At 37.6% G+C, this 16,708-nt stretch overlaps 1 protein-coding gene across 6 annotated transcripts in view; it reads right to left on the reverse strand.

Moving 5' to 3' along the window:
- Positions 1-16,708, reverse strand: part of LOC147363332 (uncharacterized) — a 791,043-nt gene that overhangs the window by 195,581 nt on the left and 578,754 nt on the right. Inside the window, exon 7 of one of the 6 annotated variants that reach the window (XM_086327066.1) lies at positions 11,263-12,130. The exons of 4 other annotated variants lie outside the window; for them this stretch is intronic. The gene's annotated coding sequence lies outside the window, so the exon portion shown is untranslated. Of the gene's footprint in view, positions 1-11,262; positions 12,131-12,515; positions 13,656-16,708 lie in introns of those variants that run through there. One more of the 6 variants, XM_086327065.1, reaches the window with a different exon arrangement.

Genomic DNA, 16,708 nt, shown 5'->3' on the forward strand with positions numbered 1-16,708 from the left:
TCACATTAAATTATAAGGATTACAGCATTTTATACCAATGCAAATTCTACTTTTACTTAAGCTTCTGTATTATTTATAGGAAATTCACACTGAGGAGCAAATGTATATCCTTGGAAGCTATCAGTTCAGTCAGTTCAGTCGCTCAGTCGTGTCCGACTCTTTGCGACTCCATGAATCGCAGCACACCAGGCCTCCCTGTCCATCACCAACTCCTGGAGTTCACTCAAACTCACATCCATCGAGTCAGTGATGCCATCCAGCCATCTCATCCTCTGTCGTCCCCTTCTCCTCTTGCCCCCAATCCCTCCCAGCATCACAGTCTTTTCCAATGAGTCAACTCTTTGCATGAGGTGGCCAAAGTACTGGAGTTTCAGCTTCAGCATCATTCCTTCCAAAGAAATCCCAGGGCTGATCTCCTTTAGAATGGACTGGTTGGATCTCCTTGCAGTCCAAGGGACTCTCAAGAGTCTTCTCCAACACCACAGTTCAAAAGCATCAATTCTTTGGCACTCAGCTTTCTTCACAGTCCAACTCTCACATCCATACATGACTACTGGAAAAACCATAGCCTTGACTAGATGGACCTTTGTTGGCAAAGTAACATCTCTGCTTTTGAATATGCTATCTAGGTTGGTCATAACTTTCCTTCCAAGGAGTAAGCGTCTTTTAATTTCATGGCTGAAATCACCATCTGCAGTGATTTTGGAGCCCAGAAAAATAAAGTCTGACACTGTTTCCACTGTTTCCCCATCTATTTGCCATGAAGTGATGGGACCAGATGCCATGATCTTTGTTTTCTGAATGTTGAGCTTTAAGCCAACTTTTTCACTCTCTACTTTCACTTTCATCAAGAGGCTTTTGAGTTCCTCTTCACTTTCCGCCATAAGGGTGGTGCAGCTGTACTGATCCTCAATTCTTCACTACTTTTTGCCATGTGATTTTACAGTATACTCCAGTGCATAGATATATTTCACTACCCCATCCATAGTAAACTTGGTCATGCAACTTGCTTTTGTTAAAGAAATACTTGTGGACACTACGTGAGTAGAAGTCTTAAATTTGTGCACAATTTGGCTTGATCTCATGTGTTCCTCTGATTGTCATTAAAAAAAAAAAAAAAAAAAAAAGTATGTTTCAGAAAACTACTGTCCCTTTAGCCTGAGCCCCAGAAAGAGTTCAGTGAGGCAGATCTAAACCCATCTAGAGCCTAGAGCCAAGCCCTGCTGCTGCTGCTGCTAAGTCACTTCAGTCGTCTCCAACTCTGTGCAACCCCATAGATGGCAGCCCAGCAGGCTCCTCCATCCCTGGGCCCTGAAGAAGAGCACCTTAGTTGTTCTTCAGATCTGTGAGTCAGAAAAATAAATGCTTATTGTTATAATTCAATGGGTTTCAGAGAGTAGTTTGCTATGCAGCATTATCACAACACTAACAGGCTACTGGAGAAAAGTAATAGGTTAAATCTTTCACTCACAATTTTATCATTGCTGGATAAAATGAGTTCTTTATTTTTTTAATGAGGGGAATCTGGAGAAGCTAAGAGAATAGTAACATTTTGATATGGTAGAAGTGATTGGGAAAGATACAGAAGCATTGCCAGAGTGGAATTCTGCTTACTGGGGATGGTAGAGGATTGAGACATTTGAGGACATTAGATTCTTAGAAGGAGGAGTTACACGGGAGCGAGATTCAGCAGAAGCAGACAAGGGGAGGTAGTGAATATTTCACTTCATTGTTCTGAATAGGAAAAATCAAAGAGTTAATTTGCCTCTCCAAGGTGAATACTTCCTAATGGCAGGGAGAAACCTGTACTTAGAAATAAAAATTATTTACAAATCATAATTATCAGTCAGAAAATATAAACTTTTGAAAAAAAAATCTCAAATAATTTCATGGGAGAAATTCAACCAACTGAATCATGCTGCCTGTTAGCATTTGATATTTATGAGTGCACAAAAGCATGGTGTTTACAAATACTGTATGTATTTGAACTGCTTTTGCAGTTCCAGCATCAGATTAAAATTTAATTCTATGCAACTCCTGATGATTTTGTTTAGAATGATGGCCTTTGCAGTGAATTAAGTCAGCATGGTGTAGCAAAGCCCTTCTTGTGATTTTGTGAGTCACATGTAGGTAAAGCTCCTGAGTGAAACACTGGAATATATGCAGGCAGAAACATTATTTTCCTGGCAATGCAGAACCACTGTCATATGCTCCAAATCAGGCGAGGCGTGTAGTATTATTCATAATTATCTTTATTCATCAGAAATCTCTGGTTTCAAGTGGTGATCACACTTACTCAAGTGGCTGGGCTTGGCTGTACTCCCACCAATTGTAATGCAGTATGTTTCTCTTAACCGTTATTTATATTTGGTGAAGCAATAAGCTCAGTGGATTCACTGTCAGCATATTGTAGGGCTTAAAATGAAATCTGCATTGTTCTAATTACTCTTCAGTTTACTTCAGGAACAAAGGGACATTAATGAAACTGAGAAAATTGTCAAAGTAAATGAAATACGCATTAGTCACATTTACCAATATTCAAACACCAACAATGGGTTTACAAAATTTTTTAATTTTTGATGATTTTTAAAGGTAGAAAACTATCCCAATTTGTTCTGAATGTGTTTAATAACAATCATAGGTGAGCATTTTTAAGTTTATTGTCCTTTTAAAATTTAAGTGAACTCATTGGTCATATTTGTTTTTATTTATAAAGTATCATTTTCACTTTCTTATTGATTTCTAGAAGTTATTTTCCTTTAGGGGAAAATTAATAAGGAAGGAAGGAAGACAGGAAGGAGAAAGGAAAAAAAAAAAAAAAAAAAACAAGAGTACGCTTTCCACATACAGTATCTTACCATGAGCTGGTACGTAAAATCATTTGTTTGGAAACATGTTTGGATTGTTTGTTATGTGGAAATGCAATTCTAGGTGCTGCAGGGTAAGGGTAGGAAGAAAAAGCCAGAGAACTAAAGAACCCAGCAAGGAAGGTGAGAATTTGTTTCTTGCATTAAAAAGGGCTGGGCCTCAGGAATAAGATGCCTGAGAATTTTATATTTTCTTGAGTAACTGTTTTAATAATTTGATATATTCCTTTTAAACAGAAAGAACACAATTTTCTTTGTGTTGGACTGTATTATTGTTCAAATTATTCTCTGCCTCTCCCTGAGGTAGTGGATCCTTTTCCCATTGGGCTTGGCCCTGTAACCTGCACATTCCATGTGACTTGCACTCTGGAATGTTTAAGAAGGTGCTAGAAGCCTGGGCCCCACAGTGACAGTATGGTAGTACAGCCATGCTGACCCATGAGGGACATGGGACCTGAATGAAAAACATACATTTTTGGATTTGGGGGTGAGCATTTTTTTTTATAACAACATACTTTAAGCTAGCTAGAATTTATTTCCCATTCAGATTATATGGAGCAATGAATACTGTTGCTTCTTTATGGGTAGGGGGTAATTGCAAAAGATAACATTCAATAGGATGGCAGATAAGATTATGAGAGTCCTTAGTAAAAGTAAATAGTAAATGTCGCTGCTCAGTCATGCCCAGCTCTTTGCGACCCCATGGACTGTAGCCTACCAGGTTCCTCCATCCATGGGATTTTCCAGGCAAGAATCCTGGAGTGGGTTGCCATTTCCTTCTCCAGGAGATCTTCCCAACCCAGGGATCGAACCCAGGTCTCCCGTTTTGTAGGCAGACACTTTACCGAGTCCTTAAAGCCAGTTAAAAGAATTTTAAATTTATCTTGTAAGCAATGAAGAGCCTGCGAGTTTTATAAACAAAGACAGTGGATCTTCCATTTGGAACCAGAGTTGATTAGGAATGATAATGCAAGTAGTTGTGAGAGATTATTCAATTATTGCAATAATACCCAGGAAGTCTGAGAAGGCTAATTTGGGGTGGTGGCAACAGAAAGAAAAAAAGCAGCAAGAGTAGGTAGAAAAACAAAAATGGAGTATTAGTCAATTTCATTTGGCTTTATGCATTCGATAGAAGTTTAAGCTTAATAAAAATTCTGAAAATTTCCCACATTGGATCTTTCAGACACAATGTCTACCATCTGGGGTGTTTCTTTAAAAACATCTGGATAGTGATTAAATATCATGACTTCCAAGTAAATGTCTAGCATAGTATATACACAACCCTGGTGTAGAATTGCAATAAATTTCAAAACAAAATAAAGTGAACAAGTCCCAGGAATGCTTAGAATTATTAAATAACTACAAATCTCATATTTTTCCTTTAAGCCAGATATGGTGTTATATATGTGTTCATTATCATATTTAATCATAATGTGCTTTGAGAAAAAATTGTTGTTTCTTTTCCCTTAACTTAAACAACAGTCATGTTTTTTGATTTTTTTTTTCTTTGATGTGTGTTTGATCTTGTTAGAAATTTGTTGGGAACAAAGAGTCAGGCTTTAGAACTTGTATTCTGCTGTGATTTCTAATTTCTTTCCTTCCCTCCTGTGCTTCTCCTCTTTTTCTCTCCCTCTCTTCTACAACTGTTAGCTGACAACTCACCGTGTGTCATACACAACACAGGTATTAGGGATACATCAGTGAACAGACAAAGTATCTATCAGCTCTTGCAGTTTCCACTGTGGTGAGGAAGGAAAAAATACATACATAAATATGTAACATAATGGCAGACAGTCTAAACGAAAAAAAGCAAAAAAGTAGGAGTGAAGTAGTATTTTAGAGGTCTTTCCAGGTAGCTCAGTGGTAAAGAATCCATCTGACAGTACAGGAGATGCAAGAGATTGGCACTGATCCCTGGGTTGGGAAGATCCCCTGGAGAAGGGAATGGCAACCCACTCCATTATTCTTGCTTGAAGAATCGCATGGACAGAGGAGCCTGGCAGGCTACAGTCTATGGGGTCCCAAAGAGTCAGACAGAACTGAGCAAGTCTGCACTACTTTAGAGGGGATAATGAATGAATTTCCCTTTGTATATCGTTTGAACAGAGACTTGAATGACGTAAGGAAATGTCAAGCAAATGCACGAGGGCAAACTGGCTGAAGCAGAAATAACAGCAGTTCAAAGGCCCTGAGGTCAGAGTGTGCATCACAAGTTTGAAGAATCAAGGAAGTCATTGCACCTGAAGAAAGATGCATAGGTGTGAGACTGGAGAAACACTGGTTGAGATCATAAAACCTCTTATAGCCAATGGGAATTTGCTATATGACTCAGGGAACTCAAACCTGTGCTCGGTAATAACCTAGAGGGGTGGGATGGGGAGAAAGGTGGGAGAGATGTTCAAGTGGGAGGGGACACGAGTAAATCTATGGCTCATTCATGCTGTTTGGTAGAAACCAGCATCATACTGTAAAGCAATTATTCTTCAATTAAAAAGAAATTAAGAGAAAAAAAAAAAAAAACAGCTTGTAGGATGTGGCAAAGGCCTGGATTTTCTTCTAAGTGTGATAAGTAACTGATAAATGGTTCTGAGCGGGGGATAACACCTGACATGTTTTAAATGCTAGATGTGTGGCCCTGGAACCAGGTGCCTGTGTATGAATTTCCAGTCCTAGGACATTTGTCAAGTTATTTAATTGCTCCAGGTCTGTTTCTTCACGTGCAGAAAGCTATTAATTATTGTAGTTATACAGGGACGTTGTGAAGATTTTACAAAAGGTGATTCAGGTAAAGCTTTCAGCATGATGCCTCATACATACTAAATGCTCAATAAATAGTCTTTATAGGTTTTTAAATTAATACTGTTGCATATCACCACTACTATTATGTAAGCCTATTGAAAGCCTCACAAGAGAAGACAACAACCATGTCAAAGTATACAGTGATAGGAAGTATGGAGAGGACAGAGAAACTGATGGATTATATAAAACATAATTTAGTTGCTGAAGTAATAATTTCAAAAATGGGCGAGGGCAATGGACAAATTAAAAAATAGTTTTTTCATCTGATTTTACATATATTACTCTTGCTTATCTTTTTCCTATAAGCTATAATAATGCAAAAACCAAGTGGAGTAATACGTGATCTTTGACATAACTTCTATAACACATTTAGTAGTCTTGTCTAATTTACTGCAGAAGTGTTAAAAACAGGAATATGTGTGAAGCAATTAACCAAAAATATGTAATTACTTGCCCTCCCATGACCCTGAAGTTAGAGTACTGAATGCTATTTTAGTTAGATCTGTTTCTCTCACTTTATTTGTTAAAACTTTTTATCAAAATAAATTTGATGATATATAGTCACTGTCAGTGAATTATGAAAATGGAATTTTCTTTATAGCTACAGTTGATAAAGACAGTTCTATTTACTGCATTTTTAGTTCAGATTCTAACATTTATTTTATGTTTAAAACCATAGATCAGCCAAGAATAATAAATCTAGAGAATGCATACTACAACTAAATAATTTAGTAGGCTGAAAGCCTTACTTCATTTTCCTATGAAGGCCAGTTAGAAAAATTGGAATTCTTTTTTAGCTGTGTTGTACATTATTATGATAGTGTCTGGAGCCAAACTTGGAGGATAGGTTGTCCATATGAGTTTTATACCAAAGTAAAATGAAAGTAATTTCAAGTCAGCTCATAATGCTTTTAAATATTAGAGTTTGAGGACTTGGATTTAGGGCGGCAGGTGGGCAAAGAAGAGAAAGTGCAACTTAGAGAAGCAGTGATATGAAAGCCTATTAGCTATAATTAGCTTATAATAGGTTGAAAGAAGTTTTCATACCAGAAGTCATCAGGCTGGCCCATCATGTAGCCATTTTAGATGACCATTTGAAACGTAGGAGGAGCATGATCTCAGCCAGAGACTACTACTAAAGAGGAACCAGCTCTAAATGGAAACCACATGAACAGTGCCTAATTTAGCCAGAGTATGCCAGCATGTTGATCAAAGAAGGTGTCTTTCATTACAGTATTATTGCAATTATCTTTTAGCATTTATATTATAAGCATACCAAGGGAGGGCTATATTTCCTATTTTCTTTACATTTTGAGATTTATACATCAGGAAAATAGAAATTTCAAGTCTAACAATATATGTGCATATCTAGACTCACTATCTTTGAATATACATTCTTTTACCAAGCCTTTTCTTTCAAGCCAAAAGTAGTTGAAATGTAGTAGGATTCAAATCTTACTCATTCCAGTATCTGAAAGATTTCTATTGAAATCAGCCCAGTTCTGTTTAATTATAAGTACTAAAGACAGGGATGCTTACTCCTTGGAAGGAAAGTTATGACCAACCTAGATAGCATATTGAAAAGCAGAGACAATACTTTGCCAACAAAGGTCCGTCTAGTCAAGGCTATGGTTTTGCCAGTGGTCATGTATGGATGTGAGAGTTGCACTGTGAAGAAGGCTGAGCACCAAAGAATTGATGCTTTTGAACTGTGGTGTTGGAGAAGACTCTTGAGAGTCCCTTGGACTGCAAGGAGATCCAACCAGTCCATTCTGAAGGAGATCAGCCCTGGGATTTCTTTGGAAGGAATGATGCTGAAGCTGAAACTCCAGTACTTTGGCCACCTCATGCAAAGAGTTGACTCATTGGAAAAGACTGTGATGCTGGGAGGGATTGGGGGCAGGAGGAGAAGGGGACGACAGAGGATGAGATGGCTGGATGGCATCACTGACTCGATGGACGTGAGTCTGAGTGAACTCTGGGGGTTGGTGATGGACAGGGAGGCCTGGCATGCTGAGATTCATGGGGTCGCAAAGAGTCAGACACGACTGAGAGACTGAACTGAACTGAACTGAAAGACAAGGAATTGAAAGACAACATTTGCTAGACTAATAGCATAACTACCTATATATCTATTGAGAGAAATATGTATATTTGATACATATTTATCAATATATACAGTAAACAGAAAAGTATTTTCATATTTTTAAAAACTCAAATATTTTTCTTACAGCTTTATTGAGATATAACTAATGAATAAAATTGTAAGATATTTTAAGTGTACCTTGTGATGATTTATGTATAAGTTGTGAAAGGATTTCTCCCATCTAGCTATTTGGAAACATTAGTCAGAAATTTCTACTTATGTAACAAGATTATTTACAACAGAAATGATTTAGATTAGGAATTTTGTTTCAAAATCAGAATGATACCACTGAGAAGTAAGCAAAAAAAAATCCCAAATTGGAGAGACAGGAAGGAGATCTTTCCATTTTCCAAAAAAGCTGCTTTCTTCCTTTTGAATTTTCAATAAATCGAAGAGTTGTGCTTATATCATTTCAATGGATCATGCTGCTGCTGCTGCTGCTTCTCAGTCGCTTCAGTCGTGTCTGACTCTGTGCGACCCCATCGAAGGCAGCCTACCAGGCTCCCCGGACCCTGGGATTCTCCAGGCAAGGACACTGGAGTGCATTGCCATTTCCTTTTCCAATGGATGAAAGTGAAAAGTGAAAGTGAAGTCACTCAGTCGTGTCCGACTCTTAGCGACCCCATGGACTTCAGCCCACCAGGCTCCTCCGTCCATGGGATTTTCCAGGCAAGAGTACTGGAGTGGGGTGCCAATGCCTTCTCTGTCAATGTATCATAGAGATACTTAAACTCTTTATCCACCATTAAAATATTCATTACTGGAAAACTGTAAGACACTGATAAAAGAAACTGAAGACTATACAAACAGATAGAATGAAATACCATATACGTGGATTGGAAGAATTAATGACCATACTAAGTAAAATGACCATATTACCCATGGCAAATGTCAATTCAATGAAATTACTATCAAAATACCAATGGAATTTTTCACATAACTAGAACAATAATTTTATAATTTGTATGTAAACACAAAAGATTCCAAATAGGAAAAAAAAAAAAATCTCACAAAGGAACAGAGCTGAAGCACCCATGCATCCTGATTTGAGATTATACTACAAAGCTATAGTCATCAAAACAGTTTAGAACTGGCACAAAAACAGACAAATAAATCAGTGGAACAGGATAGATATCTCAGAAATAAACCCAAGCACTTATAGTCAATTAATCTATGATAAAGAAGGCAAGAATATACAATGGAGAAAAGACAGTATTTTCAGTAAGTGATGCTGGAAAAATGGGACAGTTACATGTAAAACAATAAAAGTAGAACATTCTCTATCACCATAAACAGGTAAAAGCTCAAAATGGATTAAAGACCTAAATGTAAGACTGAATACTATAAAACTTCTGGAGGAAAACATAGAACACTCTTCAACACAAATCAAAGGAATATTTTTTGGATCCATTTCCTAAAATAAAGGAAATAAAACAAAAATAAACAAGTGGAACCTAATCAAATTTAAAAGCTTTTGCACAGCAAAGGAAACTACTGACAAAAAGGCAAACCAATGAATGGGAGAAAAGATTTGCAAATGATATGACCCTTAAAGTGTTAATATCCGACATATATAAACAATTCATATGACTCAACATCAAAAAAACAAGCAACTCAATTTTAACAGAGTGGAAGAACCAAACAGATATTTTTCCAACAAGAAAATGCAGATGGCCAACAGGCATATGAAAAGATGCTCGACATCATTAATTATCAAGGAAATGCAAACCAAAACCATGATGATGTATTACCTCCCACCAGTAAGATAAGCTATTATCAGAAAGTCTACAAATAACAAATGTTAGTGACAACACAAAGAAATGGGGACCCTTGTCCCTGTTGCTGAGAATATAAGATGGTGCAGCCACTATGGAAAATAGTGTGGAGATTCCTCAAAAAACTAAAAATTGAACTACTATATGACCCAGAAATTCCACTCCTGGATATATATCCAGAGGGAAAAAAAGCAAAAACACAAATTTAAAAAGATACACACACACCAATGTTCACAGCAGCATTATTTACAACTGCCAAGACACGGAAACAAGTGTCCATCAGCACATGAATGGATGAAGAAGCTGTGGAATACATACACAATGGGATACTACTCAGCCATGAAAAGATAGATTTTTGCAATTTGTAGCAACATGGATGAACCTAGAGGATATTATGCTAAGTGAAATAAGTCAGACAAAGATAAATACTGTATGATATCGCTTATATGTGGAATCTAAAAAATTCAACAATCTATTAAATATAACATAGAAGAAACAGACTCACAGAAAGAACAAACTAGTGGTTACTAGTGGGGAGGGTGAAGAGGGATTGGCAATACAAGGTTGAGGAAGAGGGAGTACAAAATATTGGGTGTAGGATAGGCTCAAGGACATATAATATAACATGGGGAATAGAGCCAATATTGTGCAATAATTGTAAGTGGAAAGTAAGCTTTAAAAATCATGTAAAAATTTAAAAGATACAAGATTCATTAGAATGGAAGTCTATAGAAATACAATGCACTTTGTATTTTCAGAGGGGTATAAAAATTACTCTGTCTATCAGGATGCATATAGGTTTCTCAAGAGGCAGATCAGGTGGTCTGGTAGTCCCATCTCTTGAAGAATTTTCCACAGTTTATTGTGATCCACACAGTCAAAGGCTTTGGCATAGTCAAGAAAGCAGAAATAGATGTTTTTCTGGAACTCTCTTGCTTTTTCCATGATCCAGCAGATGTTGGCAATTTGATCTCTGGTTCCTCTGCCTTTTCTAAAACCAGCTTGAACATCAGGAAGTTCACGGTTCACGTACTGATGAAGCCTGGCTTGGAGAATTTTAAGCATTATTTACTAGCATGTGAGATGAGTGCGATTGTGCGGTAGTTTGAGCATTCTTTGGCATTGGCTTTCTTTGGGATTGGAATGAAAACTGACCTTTTCCAGTCCTGTGGCCACTGCTGAGTTTTCCAAATTTGCTGGCATATTGAGTGCAGCACTTTCACAGCATCACCTTTCAGGATTTGGAATAGCTCAACTGGAATTCTATCACCTCCACTAGCTTTGTTCATAGTGATGATTTCTAAGGCCCACTTGACTTCACATTCCAGGATGTCTGGCTCTAGGCTGGTGATCACACCATCGTGATTATCTGGGCCGTGAAGATCTTTTTTGTACAGTTCTTCTGTGTATTCTCGCCACCTCTTCTTAATATCTTCTGCTTATGTTAGGTCCATACCATTTCTGTCCTTTATCGAGCCCATCTTTGCATGAAATGTCCCCTTGGTATCTCTAATTTTCTTGAAGAGATATCTAGTCTTTCCCATTCTGTTGTTTTCCTCTATTTCTTTGCATTGATTGCTGAGGAAGGCTTTCTTATCTCTTCTTGCTATTCTTTGGAACTCTGCATTCAGATGCTTATATCTTTCCTTTTCTCCTTTGCTTTTCGCTTCTCTTCTTTTCACAGCTATTTGTAAGGCCTCCTCAGACAGCCATTTTGCTTTTTTGCATTTCTTTTCCATGGGGATGATATTGATCCCTGTCTCCTGTACAATGAATGTCACAAACCTCACTCCATAGTTCATCAGGCACTCTATCTATCAGATCTAGTCCCTTAAATCTATTTCTCACTTCCACTGTATAATTATAATGGTTTATAATGGTCTAATGGTTTTCCCTACTTCCTTCAATTTAAGTCTGAATTTGGCAATAAGGAGTTTATGATCTGAGCCACAGTCAGCTCCTGGTCTTGTTTTTGCTGACTGTATAAAGCTTCTCCATCTTTGGCTGCAAAGAATATAATCAATCTGATTTTGGTGTTGACCATCTGGTGATGTTCATGTGTAGAGTCTTTTCTTGTGTTGTTGGAAGAGGGTGTTTGCTATGACCAGTGCGTTCACTGGGGAAAACTCTGTTAGCTTTTGCCCTGCTTCATTCCGTATTCCAAGGCCAAATTTGCCTGTTATTCCAGGTGTTTCCTGACTTCCTACTTTTGCATTCCAGTCCCCTATAATGAAAAGGACATCTTTTTGGGGTGTTAGTTCTAAAAGGTCTTACTTGGACTACAAGGAGATGCAACCAGTCCATTCTAAAGATCAGCCCTGGGTGTTCTTTGGAAGGAATGATGCTAAAGCGGAATCTCCAGTACTTTGGCCACCTCATGAGAAGAGTTGACTCATTGGAAAAGACTCTGATGCTGGGAGGGATTGGGGGCAGGAGGAGAAGGGGACGACAGAGGATGAGATGGCTGGATGACATCACTGACTCGATGGATGTGAGTTTGAATGAACTCCAGGAGTTGGTGATGGACAGGGAGGCCTGGCGTGCTGCAATGGATGGGGTTGCAAAGAGTCAGACATGACTGAGCGACTGAACTGAACTGAACTGATCAGGATGCAATGATATTGCAAAAACTTACATTGAATGAATGCTGAAATGAAGATACCATAATACAATAAGTGGGGCCAAGACCAACGGGTTTTTCAAAAATCGTATACTAGCAAATCTACCAGAGAAGGCAATGGCACCCCACTCCAGTACTCTTGCTTGGAAAATCCCATGGATGGAGGAGCCTGGTGGGCTGCAGTCCATGGGGTCGCTAAGAGTCGGATACGACTGAGCAACTTCACTTTCACTTTTCACTTTCATGCATTGGAGAAGGAAATGGCAACCCACTCCAGTGTTCTTGCCTGGAGAATCCCAGGGACGGGGGAGCCTGGTGGGAGGCCATCTATTGGGTCGCACAGAGTCGGACACGACTGAAGCAACTTAGCAGCAGCAGCAAATCTACTGAGTCTATTATGTCCTGTGAGAGGCAGAGGAGGCTTACTGTAATAAGTATTTATCATTATATCTGCACTTTGAAAATTCTTTGAGAATCCTTCTCAAGCAACAACAAAATAAATCTGTGTGTCCCTTTTGTTGGGTGAACTTTGCTAGTTTGCCACTTGAGACTGTGCCATTGAGTTGCAAGTATGTTTGTGAGATAATTTACAATGATTGATGTAGGAAGATTGGTGCCCAACACTAAATCTATTAAACCTGTAATTGCCTCTGCATGCAGCAAAAGATATTATCTAACACTCAAGATGAAGTTCATTGGAAATTAACCCACTATTTTATCATTAGTAGATGTCTCATCTTAGGCCACAGGCTTTCCATATTAAAGCACTAAAACCATTCCTGAGAGCACTGTATAAAATTTTAAAAGCACATCTATATACCAAACCAAAGATAAAATTAAAAAACCACAAAAGTTATTTGAGCCTCAGTGTACTAATTTTATTATGTTTCCTTCTCCATCTTCTTCCCCAACTGAATTCCTATAAGCCAATTTTTTTTTTCACTTTTTGTTGATGTTTTCAATAGTTGATGTCAATCCAATGAGATTTTTAAAAAACATTTATATTAATAGTTATGCTTTTTTTCTATAGCAATGATGTTAAATGAACCTGCTAAATTCTTTAATTCAAAGGAATGCATATTCAACTATTATACTTCCATCATGAATTGAATGCTGAGAATAATGGAGTAAGTAAAAACTATCAGTCATCAACCTCATTTTATGGCCAATTTCTTGGGGCAGAGGCCAGAAAATCCATTGCTTGAATGCCTTCTTTGAATTGGCCTACAACTTAAGAAATAGACAGAGTATTTCAAGTGTTACAATCAACAATAAGAAATAGATACAGGGACTTCACTGGTGGTCCAGTGGCTAAAGAGTCAGCACTTCCATGCGGGGAATCTGGGTTCGATCCCTGGTCAGGGAACTAGATCCTATATACCGCCTGCATTCCACATGTAGGTGGTATATTCCACACAACTGAAGATCCTGCAGGCTGCAACTAAGACCTGGTGTAGCCAAATAAATGAATAAATGGATACAGAATTAGAATAAAATAGAAAATAAATATATTAGAATAAAATAGAAAATAAACATTTGCTTACAAATGTTTCTCCATAATGTAAAAAACAATCTCTCGCTTCATGACTTTTTACCTCATAACTAAATGTCTCCTTGTTAAAATCTCACACTGATATCTTAAAGAAATTGATAATCAATCATATCAGTTAGTATCTTTGGATATGAGTTTTACTTGGTTAGAAAACTAACCTCTGGAACACTGCCTTCTGATATTTAACAATTATTTTCAGTACTGGGACAACTCTTCTTCGATGTCCTACACCTTTATGTGAGTATAGAAACATAGTCTTATCTTGAATTGCTCACAGTTATAAAATTGAGCAAAAAAACTATTAAACTATTAGTAGACATGGAACCAACTTAAGAAAACCTACTTTATGCAAAGATAAACTTACATTTTTCAAATGAGCTATTTAAAATCCTAAAAGATGATGCTTTAAAAGTGCTATACTCAAAATGCCAGCAAATTTGGAAAACTCAGCAACAGCCACAGAACTGGAAAATGTCAGTTTTCATTCCAATTTTAAAGAAGGGCAGTACTAAAGAACCTTCAAACTACTGTGCCATAAGGTTTTCCTCAAAATCCTTCAAGCTAGGCTTCAGCAGTACATGAACAGAGAACTTTGAGATGTACAAGCTGGGTTTAGAAAAGGCAGAGGAACCAGGAATCAAATTGTCAACATTTGTTGGATAATAGAGAAAACAAGAAAATTCCAGAAAAACATCTACTTTTGCTTCATTTACTATGCAAAACCTTTGACTCTGTGAATCAACAAACTGTGGAAAATTCTTAAACACTTGGGAATACCAGACCATCTTAACTTTCTCCTGAGAAACCTGTATGCGGGTCAAGATTCAACAGTTAGAATCTTATGTGGAAAAACTGATGGTTCAAAACTGGGAAAGGAATAGGACAAGGCTGTATATTGTCACCCTGCTTATTTAACTCCTATGCAGAGTACATCATGCAAAATGCTGGGCTGGATGACTCATACGCTGGAATCAAGACTGCTGTGAGAAATACAAACAACCTGAGACATCCAGATGATAACACAAAGTTGGCTTTAAAACTCAACACTCAAAAAATGAAGATCATGGCATCTGGTCCCACCACTTTATGGCAAATAGAAGGGAGAAAACTGGAAACACTAACAGATTTTTCTCTTCTTGGGCTCCAAAATCACTGTGGACGGTGACTGCAGCCATGAAATTAAAAGACTGTTGCTCCTTGCAAGAAAAGCTATGACAAACCTAGAAAGCATATTAAAAAGCAGAGCCATCACTTTGCCAACAAAAGTCCTTATAGTCAAAACTATGATTTTTCCATTAGTCATGTATGGATGTGAAGAATTGGATGATAGAGAAGGCTGAGTGCCAAAGAATTGATGCTTTCGAATTGTGGTGCTGGAGAAGAACCTTGACAGCAAGGAGATCAAACCAGTCATATCCAAAAGAAATCAACCTTGAATAAACATTGGAAAGACTGATGCTAAAGGTGAAACTCTGATACTTTGGCCACCTGATGCAAAAACCCAACTCACTGGAAAAGACCCTGATGGTGGGAAAGATTGAAGGCAAGTGGAGAAAACGTTGGCAGTGGGGATGAAATAATTAGATAGCATCACTGAATCAATGGACATGAGTTTGAGCAAACTTGAGGAGATAATGAAAGACAGGGAAGCCTGGAGTGCTGTATTCCATGGGGTCGCAAAGAGTTGGACATGACTTAGTGACTGAACAATAACAAAACTTATGTTAAATGTGTGTGAGAAAGGTTAGGTATTTATCATGTGATATATTTTCATTAAAAGGTGATTTTTTAAAAATGTGTTTAAAGGATGTCTCAATATGCAAAAATTTCAAAACTAATGAAAAAAGATGACATGCAATATCTACCCATTTTAGTTCAGTTCAGTCGCTCTGTCATGTCCAACTCTTCGCGACACCATGGACTGCAGCATGCTAGGCTTCCCTTTCCTTCACCAACTCCCAGAGCTTGCTCCAACTCATGTCCATCGAGTCAGTGATGCCATCCAACCATCTCACCCTCTGTCGTCCCCTTATCCTCCTGCTTTCAATCTTTCCCAGCATTAAGGTCTTTTCCAATGAGCCAGTTCTTTGCATCAAATAAATCCAGGAATTTAATTACTAATTAAATGCATGGTCGGGAAGTACTAAAGTTATGCAACTTAAATTACTATGAAAGTTTTTAAACGTATATAATAATAGAATAGTGCAATTAAGCCCTATATACTGTAACTCAGATTCAACAGTTAAGAAGATTTTGCCATATGTGCTTCATTTGTCTTTTTCTTTTGTTCTATGCTAAAGTACTTTAAAGAAAATTCTAAGCTTCATACATGTTACCCATACATTTTTCAACAGGCATCTATGAGGCTACTTTCTTGTATAAAAATAATGCTATTGTCAACATAAAAATGGTAATTTCTTGACATCAATAGGCAATTCATGCCCATATTTCTATAGCATTTTTAAGAAAACAGTATCTTTTTTATAGCTGTTGTTTAGTCTCTAAGTTGTTGTCGGAGTTGGATTGTTCCAGTTGGGATGAAAACAATCTTCGCACTTCACTTTTGAGTGTCATGTCTCTCAAGACTTTTAACCAAAATCTGATGCCTCCCTCCTTTTTTTCTTTCATGTTACTAACTTTTCACAGAAGCAGAATCAGTTCTCCTATTGAGTGTCAATGATTTAGATTTTTCTGTTAACTTTCTTTTGGTGTGGTTTAACTGTTTCCCTATTCCTTATATTTCCTGTAAGTAGAAATAAGTGAGTGAGTCTTAATTAGATTCAAGTTTACTTTTCGGGGGCAGGGGTGAGGGTGTGGGCAGTGTCAAGAAATCTTCAAAAATGGTGTTATGTACTTCATGTTGTCTCATAAAAAGAGAGAAGCAGTATCGGTTTGTCCCACTTTGAGTAATGTTAAGATTGATTAGAAGATTCAGGCAGTGCTAGACTG

This window comes from Bos grunniens, chromosome 11, assembly GCF_055505025.1.
Source record: "Bos grunniens cultivar Pamir isolate PY7600 chromosome 11, Bosgru_T2T1.0, whole genome shotgun sequence".
Taxonomy (NCBI): domain Eukaryota; kingdom Metazoa; phylum Chordata; class Mammalia; order Artiodactyla; family Bovidae; genus Bos; species Bos grunniens.